The sequence below is a fragment of the Carassius carassius genome, chromosome 29 (genome assembly GCF_963082965.1).
Source record: "Carassius carassius chromosome 29, fCarCar2.1, whole genome shotgun sequence".
Classification (NCBI taxonomy): domain Eukaryota; kingdom Metazoa; phylum Chordata; class Actinopteri; order Cypriniformes; family Cyprinidae; genus Carassius; species Carassius carassius.
Window position 1 is genome coordinate 5,594,381 of NC_081783.1, and position 14,336 is coordinate 5,608,716.

Sequence of the window (14,336 nt, forward strand, 5' to 3'; positions counted from 1 at the left end):
CACATGTAGCTCTTTTCAGCTGTTTATTAACCCCCACTTTCTGTTTAATGGTACATAAGAAACAGGGCACAAACTGCTGTTTTAACCCAGCAGTTTTATTTTTTATTTTATTACATTTATATATATATATATATATATATATATATATATATATATATATAGTGAGCAACAATTTTAAATGGCACAAAAAAAGAAAAAAAAAATATATAAAGAAAAAAAATACATTTATATAAATATATATAAATTATAAATATATAATATTAATTTATTTTTTATTTATTTTTTATTTTTTTTTGTATGTTTTCCATCTTTGATTCTTAGATCATGTTGAAGTTTTGGAAAGACGTGAGAATGCTACAGAACCTGTCACACACCACTCATTAAACACTCAATTAGATCTGTGCTGCAACACTACACCTGTAAAGTGGTGAGTAATTTATCATACTTCTGTTCATTAATTTGATAAAAATCATTATATGCAATGCATATAGCTTTTGGTTTCATGCAGCAATATTTAAAATTCAACATTGAAAAGTACACACACACACACACACACGTTTGTTTTTGTGAGAAGTGGGGACATTGTATAGGCGTAAGGCCTAAAAAAAAAAAAAAGTTTGGTTCCGGTTGGTTGTCAGTTGAGGTCATTGGTCGGTAGGGATTTATTATTTTTTTAATTTATTTTTTTTTTTTTCTCCAGTGGCAGTTTTACACACACACACACACACACACACGCGCGCTGATTATGTTCATTTATGTGGTTTATTTGATTTTGATGCTATAAATTAACTAGAAGCAAGAGACGATCAGTTAGTTTTAACTGATGATCTAACTTACAGCGATCTGTTCGACACATTCAAGAGCCACAAAACGGTATTTATTGTTTACATTTCTTTAAAAAATGACCACATTTGAAAGGTGAAATAACCAAATGAGACTTTGTTTCATATTAAAAAGTAAGCTGGTAATGTTAATGTCCTGTCTGTCAGCATGTTGTCAGTGCCCTCTCTGTTCCGTGATATATTGTTGACTCCCCCCCCCCCCCCCCCCCCCCGTGTTTCTCTTAATGTTATGATTTCCAAACCTTAAGTTATAGCTCACTTTAGGAACGGATTACTTAAGTGTAAAACAGCATTTAAAGGAAACTGTAATTTAATTAACGATGTGTGAAAGACCGTTCTTCCCCAGTCTCATAAAATAAATTTGGGTCGCACATAAATTGACAGGGTCGGTCGGAAACCGGAACCAAACAATTTTTTTTTTTAGGCCTAATGGTTTTTATAATGTACAAACTGTATATTCTATCACCCTTCACCAACCCTACACCTAACCTTAACCCTCACAGGAAACTTTGTGGATTTTTACTTTCTCAAAAAAAAAAAAACGAATTCTGTATGATTTATAAGCGTTCTGAAAAATGGGGACATGGGTTATGTCCTCATAAGTCACCATCTCCTTGTAATACCTGTGTCATACCCATGTCATTATACAGAGTTGTGTCCTGATATGTCACAAAAACAAGAGCGCACACACATACACACTCAGGTGGATTTCTGCAGTGGCCGGGAATATGGTCACTCCCACTAGTCACATTGGCAGGTTGAACAGTAGGGTGGCCCTTATGGGGGTAATTTATTATTATTTTATTTATTTTTTTGGGAAATGTAAACCTCTTACCTCCTTATTTGTCATTTAGGGCAGTGGTTCTCAAACCTGTACATTTTCTATGTCTCTCTCATCTGTCACACCTGATTCAACTCATTCAACTCGAAATGTGCAGTGCTGGGGGTACTTCATGGAGAGCTTTAAAAACCACTGATGTAAAAAAAGATATGTTACTGAACAGGTACTTCAAGAGCTGATTGGTGAAATTAGCAAAGTTTTTGTTCACTGATCAAATATTAAATGTTTCTGATTAGCACAAATTCTGAGTATGGGTTACCATACTTTGGCAATACATACAATGGGTTATACATACAATGGCAGAACACTCTAACTTCATTACGAGTGTTTGTTCCTAGGTCCATGAGCTGGAAATCAAACTCAGGACACATGAAGGGCATTGTTAAAAATGACACCTGAAGGGGATTGTTAAAAAGTATGTAGGAAAAGTAATACATTAATTTATGACGAAATTATAACAGGAGTTTTGACCTTTGTTTAAAAAAAAAGACTTCTTAGTTGCCTTTTTCTCTATCACATTTTAGAAATCATCACAAGTTATATATCAACTGTAAACTTAAAATTTCTAAATTCATCCTTTAAAACCCATTTTAAAATCAAACATTTCATTACCATGTAAATGGAACATCAATATCATGTTAAAAAATGTTTTCAGTCATGAATTATAAAAATTTAGGTTTGTATCATGCATGCACATTCAAGTCTGACTTCAAAAACTTGAGTGACAGTTAAGGGGTTAAAGGGGTCGACGTTGCTAAAAAGACAATTATTTTGTGTATTTGGTGTAATGCAATGTGTTTATGCTGTTTAAGGTTCAAAAAGTAATTTTTTTTTTCCATATACTGTGCATTATTGTTTCTCCTCTATGTCTCGCCTTTCTGAAACTAGTCGATTTTTGCAAAGCTCATCGTTCTGAAAAGCGAGGTGTATGCTGATTGGCCAGCTATCTAGTGCATTGTGAATGGCCGAATATCTCAAGTGTGTGACTGAAATGTTACGCCCTTACAATACTGTGATGCCGTGTCCTTAAATATGAAAACGTACTTAAAGGCTGTGTCCTTGGAATTGCCCCACTTTATAGGAACAGCCTTTGAGCACAGGTGGCATTGTAGGCTACTCTCCCAGGATCAGGAAACAGTCCTCTGTAAAATGCCTTGCACACACATAAATATTTGGTTTGAACTGTTCTTGAATAGTGTTGTAAATACAACCTAACCACTGTTTTCTAGTTGTGTCTACTTTTGGAATGCCAAACAAAGTAGTTTCGCTTTCACAATGAAACACAGCATGTTCACAACATGGTGGCAGCGGCAGCAACAATACTACAGTGAGAATCAAAGTTAAGACTTCTTTTTTTGCATGAACATTTGGGCAGCATTATGCAAATCTTCCCCGACTGTGATGTAGACATGTGGGGGTGTGTTTAAACAAGGCTTTTTAAGAATGCGTGGACGAATCTTAAATTTTATAAAGAATATCTCTTTGGGTTTGAAAATTTAGTCTTTGCAACTTTAGGGATCATACCTATACATTAACAGCTTGCAACACTCCAAAGAGAGATGAAAACTTGAAATTGAGTGGCTATTAATTTTGGAAAACCTCTTGCCACAGTCGGTGGTGAGCAAAAAATGTCAAGCCCTAAATGTATGCGTGTGTGTGTGTGTGTATATATATATATAAACACTGCTGCTCAAAAATTTTGGATCAACAGGATTATCATTTTGTTTTTTAAAGAAGTTTCTTCTGCAGATTAAGGATGTATTTATTTGATAAAACAGGGACGCGTCTGTCGCTAGCGTTGTGTGGCGACAAGGAGCTCCCAGCATCAGGCCCTGAGACAAGAACCAAGGCTTTCTCCCCATGTCCAAGGTACGTAGGCATTGCTGTGTGTTGATCATGCAAAGTGGGTTTCCCCTTGGGGAGAACCCCTTGGTCTTGAGCCACCACTGTATGGGTCTCACGTACAGCAGGCCAAGAGGTATCACGTTGGACGCAGCTGCCATCAGACCCAGCAGTCTCTAAAACAGCTTTTACAGTGAGTGACCGGCCTTCTCTCACTCTCGCGACTGTGGTGAGGATCGACTCGATCCGAGCAGGTGACATTCAAGCCTGCATCATGGTCGAATCCCACACCGCACCTAGATAAGTGGTCCTCTGTAATGGAGAAAGCACATTTTTCTTGCTGTTTAGTCTTAACCCAAGCTCTCTCATGTGGGTGAAAACAACATCTCAATGTCGAACCACTGTCTGCTCTGATTGAGCTAAAATCAACCAATTGTCAATATAGTTTAATATGTGAAAGTGTGGGGTGAGATGTATGGCCTAAGTAAAGAACCTGATATTGGTACGCTTTGCCCCAAAAGCGAACCTCAGGAACTTCTTGTGAGAAGGATGGAGACATGGAAGTAAGCATCTTTTAGATCAATCGTGACATACCAGTCCTTGGACCTGATCTGAGACACAACCTGTTTGAGAGTAAGCATCCTGAACTTCAGTCACTTGACTGAGGGGTTGAATAGACGCAGATCTAAAATGGGACTCAACCCTCCATCCTTCTTTGGAATTATTAAGTACCGGGTATAGAACCGGACTCTCTGTCGTGAGGAGGGACCACCTTGATGTCCTCCTTACTCCTTTTATATACAACCATGGTTATTTTTGTAAGGGAACAGCTTATTAACCGCTACAGGGTAGTTGTTAAATTAGGTATGGGGTAGGATTAAGGGATGCAGAATATGGTCAGTATATGTGTCTTAAAAGTATTAATAAACAGTTAGTGATATGCATGATAATATGCAACTAGTTAATCGTGAGACATGGTTTAATAGTAGCCTTCGGTGTGCAGCAATGTGTATGACAAACAGAAGTGCTAATAAATTATATAATACAGTTTCATTTACTGTTGATGCATTTTAAACAGACATTAAAAAAAAAAAAAGTGGAGGTGTTTTGAGGCTTTCAGGGTCATTGGAAAGTCAGCCATGAATTCTTCAATATACCAAAGAGTGCTTACAGAGAATGTGAAGCTAAACTAGACGGATGGATGGATGGATGGATAGATGCATGGATGGATGGATAGATAGATAGATGCATGGATAGATGGATAGATAGAGGAATGACATTGTGTTTATATTTGCTGGAATATGCTGAATGAATGTGTGCTGTGGAGCTCTGCATGTCTGTAACAACTGGAGGCATGTTGCCTGTGGCTGCTAGAGGTTTTGGTTAAATTATGAATGTGTGTGAATGGAGTTTCTGTCTTTTTCTGAAAAATTCAGGAACAAGCAGAAGCAACACTTGCAGGAACACTCTGAAATATGCCAGTCAGCCAAATCATGACAACAAAAGCACCCTTTAGAATATAAATGTTTGAGATGCAATTTGCTCTTTACATTTTCTAAAGCATGTTCAAGGACATAAGTACAGGAGTTTAGCAGATTTATTTTGCAATTGTCGTTATTTAATTTATTTATTCTGCTAGTTTTGGTGAATAGCTGTTCTAATTTTACCTGTGCTGGTTTCCTTCACAACATGAAAACTGAAAACTGAGCAGATGTGAAGACTGGTAATTTGTTGAGGGTGTGTAGTATATCATAGAGGGGAAGTTGGTTGTTTGGTGTAGGTTTTGTGCAGATGGCATTTGTATGATCGTATTATGGAACATTTAATACACAGACTTTGTTTCTCACAGTTCCCAAGGTCACTCCACTTAAAAAAAAAAAAAAGAAAAAAAGAAAGTAAGAAAGCACACAAAAGAGACAAAGTAAACAGCATTATTTGGGTTGGTAAAAACAGCATTGTTTGCATAATTATTTTAAATCTAATGGGTTTCCAGAGGCAGAGGTATTTTACCGTTTTTTTTTTTTAAATATATAATTTATTTTGTGTCTAGATGAGCTATTTCATTCAATTCCTGGTTTAGTTATTCCTTTTTTATTTTTTCATCCCTTTTCCATTATTCCTTTCTGTATTTATTTATTCATTTATTTATTTATTTTTTACGTTGGAAATTACATACGTTTTCATAGTACAGTGAAAACTTTTATATTATTTTCAGCCTGTTCGCAGTCATTTGTTTACATTATTTTCATTTATTTTGTGCCAGCGTCTAGTTCTATAAACGATGGATGTGTTCATTAATGTGCCCCCCCCCCACCAATTATATTTATATAAATATTTTAGTTATATTTTTCTTTTATGTTTATTATTGTCCTTTACTGGAGATTAGGGTTGGGCGATGTCTACCAAATAGGTATCAGACAATGTCTATAGTGAAACATCATGATGGACGATGACATCGGGGGGCGGGGTGGGAATCGGGGTTAGGGATGTGCCCAATGTGTGAAACAAATAACGGTTCTACAGAGCCACTAAAAGGTTAGCCGCTTACTAGTGGTAGCCTGTTGCATTACAGTACATGAAAGTTCACTTACCACATACACAGAGTAAGTAGATTCTTCTGATAGGGCAATGGCGAATGATTTGCAGATCCTGAGCACCAGTGACAAGCATCTAATCTTGTAAAATGTGTGGTAAGTACTGCCGAGTCCTTGATCATGAACAGAGGTGGAAAGAGTACAAAAATATTCTACTCAAGTAAAAGTACAATTACATTAATGAAATTTTACTTAAGTACAAGTAAAAGTACCAGTCTAAAAATCAACTCAAGTAAAAGTAAAAAGTAACTCATTTAAAATTTACTCAGAGTAAAAATTATTAGTTACATTTTAACAGTAGGAGGGAGTCAAAAATGGGACAGGCCAAGGGTGTCAAACTCAGTTCCTGGAGGGCCACAGTCCTGCACAGTTTAGATTTAACCCTAATTAAACACACCTGATCCAGCTAATCTAATCATTTAGGTTTATTTAAAAACTACATGATATGTGTGCTGGAGCAGGGTTAGAACTAAACTCTGCAGGGCTATGGCCCTCCAGGAACTGAGTTTGACACCCCTGGGATAGGTCTATTAGTGACGTGACATTCAGCCAAGTATGGTGACCCATATTCAGAATTTGTGCTCTGCATTTAACCCATCCAAAATGCACACACACAGAGCAGTGAACACACACACACACACACACACACACACACACACACACACACACACACACACACACCCGGAGCAGTGGGCAGCCATTTATGCTGCCCGGGGAGCAGTTGGGGGTTCGATGCCTTGCTCAAGGGCACCTAAGTCGTGGTATTGAAGGTGGAGAGAGAACTGTACATGCACTCCCCCCACCCACAATTCCTGCCGGCCCGGGACTCGAACTCACAACCTTTCGATTGGGAGTCCGACTCTCTAACCATTAGGCCACGACTTCCCTTATTAATCTCAAACTAGTTGTTTTTACTTAAAGGAATCAGTTATTTAGAATATTAAAACATTTGGGCTGTTACCAGGCAAATCAGTATCAACAAACTCATCTTTTAATGCAGAGGCAATGCAGAAGATTCATTGGAAGTGGCATTTAGATGTATTACACTGTTTAGTGCAGGACAAGAATGCATTTAACCTGCAGTTACAAATGCATGAATAATGTTTTGATATACAAGACATAAAATGTTGAATACTCATTTGAAATGATAAGAAATTAATTTTTTTAAAAAAATCAAAAGATACTTTAAATGTGAAATTAAAATGGCCAGTATGTGTCAACAAGTCACTGTTAATAAGTGAGTCATTGCGATTGAACCGAATCATTTAAACGGTTGATTCATTCAGGAACGAAACACTGTCACGTTGCTCAGAGACGCAAAACTGTGCTTTGGTGGCTGTGTTTGGAATTATTTTCTGTTGTAGAAATAGAGCTAAAAAGGCAATATGGTGTCTAAAACGTAAGTCTCTTAATTAACTTGTTTACTGAACTGTTGTATATATGTATGTATGTATATATTCATGATGATTTTTGCAGGAAAAGACGGCCTTCTTTGTGTGAATTTGATTTAATATATGAAATTATATAAATATGTGAATTTTCTGCCCCTATATCTTCAATTTTGTGATCATTCTAAATGCATTTTAGGAGACTGAATCACACAGTGAAAGAACGCACTATAAATGCGCGCGCACATCATTAAAACAAAAATTATGATATTATCACAGACGATATATATAGCACACTCCTCACCACTGTCTTTTTGGCTAATTTGTGTAAAACCTCTTGCTAACATGTCAAAGCTTCATTTTAACCACCAATGCAACGATGCAATTATTTACCTTACCTCTACATTCTTGCGAAGGGTTGATGTCTTGTCGAGATTTTATAAGCTGCTAGTTTGGTCTTCCTAGGCAAGTACAGCTTACACTGCATAATAGAGCATACATATGACCAGGGGTTCACTTCATTTCCTTCGAGTACAACTTCAGAATATGACGGGGTTTCGTTTTCAGCGGTGTCTGCACCACTAACGCCTGGATTTGATCGTCTGCATCTTTCTTGTGATTTTAGCGCCAGTTTGCCCTCATGCCCATTATTTACTGACGTAGTTTCCAGGGAGCGTTTTTTTTTTTTTTTACTCAGTAATTAATGTGTTTTAAAATGTAGCGAAGTACAATACTTTAAACAAAATATACTTAAGTAAAAGTAAAATTACAGATTTAAAAAATTACTTTAAAAAGTATTAGTACACAAAGAAGCTACTCAATTACAGTAACGCGAGTAAATGTAATTCGTTACTTTCCACCTCTGATCATTAATCTCGAAAGTGAAAGTAAAATGAGAGCACACAACCAAAAGCGGTTTCCTTAGCGGCTCCTTGATGCTTGCAATTTATATACAGTCGCCTATACTTACCCAACAATATAATTGCGAGAAAATTATTTTTTTTTATTTTTATCCCCCCATCTTGTAGGCTATTTATTCCCTTTAGGGTTTCTGTACACTGCAATGTCAGTTTAACATTGTGATGTCTGTCAGCCATCAGCGATGGACGATGGCATCATCTATCGGCCAAACAGTACTGGTTGAACAGTACAATTTTCCGTTCTGAAATTAGAGCTAATTCACTAGTACAATGAACACTTTTAATTCTCAAGATCAATGATTTAGATTGTTTCTTGTGGCCCTTTAATCATTTCATCCTAATTTATATTATATTAAAATAAATTAATATTATATAACATTTCATTACCTTTCCCCCCATATACTTATGCTCTGCTGTTTTTATGTTTTGATGCAGTGATGTCATCAATTGTGTCACACGGATGTTTACTCTCCCAGCATCAGTTTTATTTCACAGATGCTTGTGTCTGCTGAGGTATGAATGTCTGTATTGAGTCTGATATAGCAGCTCCGTTAAACACGGACTGGCATCAGAAAATCAGTGTTTAGTCTGTCCCGCATCTTGTGCTCTATTACTTCCCATCTCCCTCTTCTCTCAGCAAGTTGACCTGAAATCAGGGCTGCGGGTGAGGGCATCTCTCTGACACATGCTAGCACAGCTTCTAGTATAACACATAGGTACACAAACACATTGACAGTAAAGATATCCTGCGGTGGCCTGAAACACTAGCTGAAATCAGACACCTACTCAGCTCCCTGCCAAACACAATGTTGTCAGCGTGTGTGCGCGTGTTTGTGCGATGCATCTACTTTTAAAAGCCCTTACCTAAGAAGAAAAGTATTGTACGTAAAAAATCGAAAAATTAATTTTTATGTGCTCAAGGGTTGGTCTTGTTACTCTGTCATTTGAATCATTCCTTCTTTTCATTTTCCCACCACTTCCTCTTTCATTCCTGACATCGAGAAATCCCTACAAATCACATATGGAGAAAAGACGTTCGCTTGCAAACATCATAAAGCATAAATGTCTCTGAGAAGCAATGACTTGTTTTCTAACCTTTTCTCCACTATGACAAAATTACTCTGGAAAATAAACTCCACTAGACAAACAAACAAAACCCTTGTGGCACAGCTGTCATAGAGCATCAGCGGAGGGGACGACTATTCCTGGAGCTCTTCAGGAAGCAGTAGGAGCACTCGGGGCCACTTGCAAGACATCCTGCTGGCGAAGGGGCCATCTCCTTCTTCATTTCTTTCCTTTAGCCTCATTCTTGCGGCTTCCTCCCGTCCATCTTATTCTGCTCTCAAACTGTGGGATCTATTACCACATGAAAGCGGAGAGGGAGGTGAAGGCCGGTTGGAGTGTCCTACTCTTCCTCTCTGTTTCCATGGAGATCATGTGCGGTGTGAGCATTGTCCAGTCTTCAGAGTTGATGGAGTGGTCTTGTTTTGGGATGCTTTCTTCCAACTTGATTACTTTGGAAAGCATCTCAAGGATGGATTCGTACTGTATGAGAAATACCAGCGGAGGAAGTTCTTAGAAGAAGAATTCTCCTTTTCATCCATTAAGTCAGTGTGCCGTCTGTAGGCCCTGTAGGAAAGCTGATTGAGCCTCAGATTTAGAAAGTTAAACCTAAACAATATATTTTTACTTTGTGCTCTTGTGGTACTACAATCTCACAGTTGGCCCTGACAACTTTGCCAGTATTTTCTAATTGGTTGCAGGGCGTTTTGAATTGCAGATAGTTCATTGCTATGTATTGTACAGCAAGGGGTTGCTTACTGGCCCATATCAAAAAAGCCCTCTATGGTCTCTCTGCCCTCCTTTCACCACTTTTAATGGTACATGCAAATGAGTTTCCGTAATCAGCATTCAGCTATGTATGTAATACAGTATGTAATGTGGCACTGCTAATAATGCTGAATAATGTACTGTAAACTATATACTGTACTGTACAGAACTTAATGGATTTAAAATCTAAATTTTGCACCCTCTTGACATTTTTTTATTCTGATCTTGCAGTGTAAAAGACAATAGACACTTCACTCATACCTTTTTTTCTTATCCAGTATATTCAACATTTACAGTTATTTATGGAATGATTTCACTTCGATTATTGTATTTCTCTTTTTTTCTCCAAAAATTAGGTTGTAAAAGGTGTTTTAACTTTTTCTTCACTTCTCTTCTATGTTTAGATCCTGTACTAAGGGGGTTGTAAAAATAATAAAACTAAATGTGATTGTAATGAATTAAACCTTCGTAATCATCGGGAAGAAGGAGGCGGGAACCGGCGGACAATCAAAAAACATTTTAATTACAAAAATAAACACAAAACAGCGCACCAGCCCCTCACGGATGACTGGTGCGCTCAAATAAAAACCAAAACACAACTAAAAGCCCAGGCCTGGTCCTCTATCGTCCTTCACTGTCGTCGCTCCAGTTTTATATCCTTCCATCTCCTACGTGGGACTCGAGACCGGCGGTGGGTCGCAGGTGTCACTGATTTGCCCAATCATTGCCGGCCTCACTCCTTGTTCCCACGTCCCTCGGCCCCGCCCCACTCGCCACATACCCCCATCGCCCATCGCAGGCCGGGGGGTACCCTCGAGACTGCGCTCTACCCCCCCCCCCTCCATCCGGGGGGACCGCTCACGGGAACCTGCGGGAACCTGGGGGTAGGACAGACGAGGCGAGAGAAAAGGAGATGGAAGGAGGAGCGACAGAGACGAGAGAGGGGAGAGAGAGAGAGAAAAAAAAATTCCGGTTCCCAGACGCACTGCTGCTCGGCCCTCCACCGGCTGGGCGATCTCCTCCGCGGTGCCTGGTTGTGGCAATGGACGGCCCTCGGCGGACGGCACGACACCCCTCCGCCGCCCAGTGGACGGCGACGGCTCCTCCAGTTTTGGGCAGCCGGCAGGAGTCCCCCGTTCCCTGCTCCTCCGGATTCCTTCACGGAGGCAGCAGGCTCCGGCCCCCTGGCGCACGGCGCCGACTCCTCCGCTCCCTCACGGACGGCAGCCGTCCCTCCACATCGCGGGCGGTCGGCAGCGAGCTCACCCGTCCCCGGCAACTCGCTCCAGTCCACCGCCTCGAGCGTCCATGGTGGCATCCTCCTCGCCAGCTGCGTGGCACCGCGGATTCTCCACAGCGGCGAGGGATCTTCAGCAGCGCGTCCCTCCTTCTCCCGGGTTTCGGCACCACTGTAATGAATTAAACCTTCGTAATCATCGGGAAGAAGGAGGCGGGAACCGGCGGACAATCAAAAAACATTTTAATTACAAAAATAAACACAAAACAGCGCACCAGCCCCTCACGGATGACTGGTGCGCTCAAATAAAAACCAAAACACAACTAAAAGCCCAGGCCTGGTCCTCTCTCGTCCTTCACTGTCGTCGCTCCAGTTTTATATCCTTCCATCTCCTATGTGGGACTCGAGACCGGCAGTGGGTCGCAGGGGTCACTGATTTGCCCAATCATTGCCGGCCTCACTCCTTGTTCCCACGTCCCTCGGCCCCGCCCCACTCGCCACAGTGATAATTTGGTATTGTTTACTATTATAGATTGTATTAATGTTATTGAATACTTTTTCAATAGTCTGTGTATGCATGTATTATTTTTTTGTTTTATTTGTAATTATGTGCTTGTCATTTTATTTAATATGTAATATTTTTTTTTCAGATTTATTGTAGTTTCATTTCAGCTAGTAATTCTAGTACTTCAAATTAAACTTTCAATTAGATGCAAAGGCAACATTTCTCTTTCATTTTTGTGTAAAGTCTTTTATCTAACATTTATATTTTATTTTATGTCAGATTAATTTTCATTGTGTTTTTAATTTAGTTTTGGTTACCCTTAACAGCGGTCAAAAGAAAACGCACACACAAAAAAAACAAAAAAACAAAAAAAAACTAAACAAAAACAAAAAAAATCCAGATACCATCCTAATATAAAATGCGTATTAATTTCAGGTTTAATCAGGACTAATGATATGATTGTCCCTAGATATAGGTGGTTGCTCTGATTATGCAAGTCTAAGGCATTTCCTAACCATTTTATTGTCTGAAAATTAAAAATCATAAGTGTATTTTATTTGAAAAGTAATAACACACCTCATTTCAATAGGCCGCTCCAATTCATTCATGTCTGTAGCTAAAATATATAAGATTAGCTACATACCAAAGTTGTGTACTTTAGCTCACTTCCGGTCTCAGCAAGCACTCCTAATAAATAAATGTATAATTTTCCTCAAACGTCAAGTTTCTGAGTTTATACTTGTAAATAGAAACTTTTAACTAGCAAACTCTTGTTACATATCCCAACTTTCTCTTTCCTTGCTTGACCTCTAGCAGTGAGTTCGTTCAGATGGAGCTTCATGCAGCCAATCACACTTTCCAGCCAAGCAGGCTGCCTCTGCCAGCCGGCCAGTAGGAGCAATGAGGAGCAGGATGTGTTTTTAAGGCACCAAGGAATATTTGGCTGGAATCATTCAGGGAGGAAGCTACAGTCCTAAGGTTATTTCCTCTGACCTGTGGCTTAGCGCAAAACTTCATCGCTAATTTATACCTGGTTTCTACTTGGCTTCCAAAACAATATATTTGGGTTATAACAAGTCTCTGAAGAGCCTCTGCAGGAAATCAACCCCAAAATAAATAATTATCTGATGAACTGAGCTTGTTAGAGATGAATAATGTAGAATGTATCACATAATTTACAGCTTTCGATAACTACAATGTAAATGTAAACTTTCACACTTGAACTTCCAGGCAGATACAGGTGACAGCAAGCTAACATCCTGGGAAGAATTTGATTCCCTCCGAGTATGTGTGTGTGTTGTTGTTGTTGTTGTTGGTTTTTTTTTTTTCAGACAGACTGAATTTGAATCACCTCTGTGTTTGAAACTGAAAAGAAAAAAGACAGCGTGCAATTTGAAGTGCTAAATCTCAGTTTTGACTCTATCTAAATGCAGATGTCATTGAAATGTGAATTTCTGCAGACTCCACCGGTTATATCACCGCATCACCAGCTGCCCCTCGCTGACCTAATCCGTCCTGACATTTCCCCCAAAGGCTGTCTGAAACCCCGACCGTGGACTCTTCCAGAACAGGTCTGTTCGTCTTCAAATGGCCGTCTTCCTTTCTCATAGTGTGCTATGAGGTCACTTCAATTTCCATCCTCCTCCAAATGTCACTATTGTTCCCTTGAATACTTGTCTTTAACGGCCTTTGTTTAGATTAAAGTTTTGGGCACCAACTATTCAATATCTATGCAAACCGTTAAAAGGAAAATGAAAACCTTGTCATATTTGATATATATCGCGCTGTAACATCTGTAATAAAGTGCAGCTCAGCCAACTGTAGTTAGAGCGGCTGTTTATACAAACATCTGACATTTAGATGCTTTGTTATTGCGGATTCTGTTGAGGTCAGCAAAATGACAGAATAAATCACAGCCCACAGAGACAGGCAACATGTTTGGATGGGTGGAGGAATGAAGTAAAAAGTTAAATTCGGTTCCCGTAGGAAGCGAGGAGGAGAGGTCGATCTCTGACAGCATGCTATCATTGAGTTGTCTGAGATATGTCAGAAATGGAGGTGTAGCTGAGTGCATTTGAGTGATTGTTTGTTTTTTGCAGTGTTTTTGGCTGTAAAACAGGAGCATCGAGGACTAATCTTCAGTGTAATTAGCTTCTATTGATCCCAGCGATTGGGCTGCATTCAAACCGCGTTAGTGTCCCCCAGCTCTTCACAGTTGAGGTGCTCCACCAATATCCTCTACTAATTAAAGTCAACGTGAAATAGCATTCACAGCCCATTGTAATTCAGTAATGTGAAATAAACAGGATGTGCAACAAGAATAAATGTATGGAGTGC

General features: G+C 39.2%; 1 protein-coding gene across 1 annotated transcript in view; it reads left to right on the forward strand.

The window, feature by feature from the left end:
• Positions 1-14,336, forward strand: part of tenm2a (teneurin transmembrane protein 2a) — a 397,797-nt gene that overhangs the window by 57,351 nt on the left and 326,110 nt on the right. Inside the window, exon 3 of the mRNA XM_059515536.1 lies at positions 322-427. The gene's annotated coding sequence lies outside the window, so the exon portion shown is untranslated. The remainder of the gene's footprint in view (positions 1-321; positions 428-14,336) is intronic.